This window comes from Alligator sinensis, unplaced genomic scaffold, assembly GCF_000455745.1.
Source record: "Alligator sinensis unplaced genomic scaffold, ASM45574v1 scaffold413_1, whole genome shotgun sequence".
NCBI classification, from domain to species: domain Eukaryota; kingdom Metazoa; phylum Chordata; order Crocodylia; family Alligatoridae; genus Alligator; species Alligator sinensis.
This window is the reverse complement of record NW_005842308.1, coordinates 158,872-160,516: the sequence shown is the minus strand read 5'-3', so window position 1 is coordinate 160,516 and position 1,645 is coordinate 158,872.

The following is a 1,645-nucleotide window of genomic DNA, read 5'->3' as shown; positions in this document are numbered from 1 at the left end:
GAGGGGAGCACCTGGAGGGGCTTCCTGCGCTGCCTGGCACTCCCCGCTCGCCCCCCCCAGCCTCTCTCGCTGTGTGGCTGAGCTGGTGCTCTCGCCCGCTTTATTTATTTATTATTTCCTTTTTTTGGTGGTGCTGGAGGGGGGGGGCGTGGGACATGGTCAATACCTAGGAGCGCCACCTTCAGGGGATTGAAGTCCCCACCCAGAGCCTTCTGCAGCTCCTCTTCCCTTCCCCTGCAAGTCCTTCCCGGGGAGTGGTTGTCCTGACCTCTTCCCCCTTCCTTATCAAAGGCTTGGAGGTGGCTTTTTAGAGCTCTCTTGCTCCCAAACGTGCGGCAGCGTGTGGGTGAGTGCGCGCGCCCAGGGTGGGCAGGCCTGCCCCGGACAGCTGGCAAGCAAACCGTGTGGCTATAGAAAACCAGCAGTTACTATATAAATACAATATAATAATATACAATGTAATACAATACAACATAATATAAAGGACTGGTGAATGTCTACAATATACATATACTATAATCATGTTTCTATATATAATGTAAATTGGTCAATAGATAGTATAATGATATCATTATATATACTTTGGTCAATACAGTACATAATATAACAATGTTATATGTAATATAATAATGCTATCTATCTATCTATCTATCGTATTATTATTTTTGTAGTATATATTAACCAGTCCCTTACATTATATTGTATTGCATTTATATACTAACCAGTTCCCTTCCTGCTGCTGTTTTTCCTGGCACAGCTGAAAAGCGTAGCCACGTGGTTTCCTTGCTAGTTGTCCAGGTATGATGACTTCCCACTGTGGGCACACGCACACATGGGCACATGCACACCCACACTTTGGAGCAAGGGAGATCTAAAAAGCCATCTTTCAGCCTTTGATGAGGAAGGATAAGAATTATTTGATAAGGATTATATATTATATACATATATATATTTATATATGTATATATATTTGTGCACACATACATATACATATATACATACAGCCATATATATAAAGAAGAACATAACATTGATCTCCTTAATCAAACAATGAAGAAAAAGAAAGTTATTCCTGTAATTCACAAAGATCTAAAAGACCTGGTGCAACTGGTTCCATTCTACCCCTCTGATCACCCACCTGCTTGATACCAAAGTTTCAAACAATGACTTTTTGCACCTGGTATACATTACATTCATTCCTTCCGCACAGAGGAAAATAAAAGTCTGCCAGCCATGCCAAGGTGCTATAGTGTTTTGCCCTGTGGAAGTGCAATGTTGTTTCGGTGTAGTTCTTTCCTTTTTGTACTAACTCCATGTGTAGTTATCTGCTTTCCAAACTGTTTGTGAAGCTTCTTGGTCCACATGATCTTAATGGCAGTGCGTGATCAGTTTCAGTATGGACTGGGCTGTTCTCTTTTAATGGAAGAACTGTCACTTATCCAGGGAAATTCTGTCTGATACCTACTGGAATCAGAGTTCATTCTCATAATACTCCAGGCAAAAGCATATGTGCTGACCCTGCTGCCCAAGAAGGGGGACCTGGGCTACATGAAGAACTGGCGGCCGGTCTCCCTGCTGTGTGCGGACTATAAGATCCTGGCCAAAACGCTGGCCACCCGCCTTCGCGCGGTCATGGCCTCTCTCA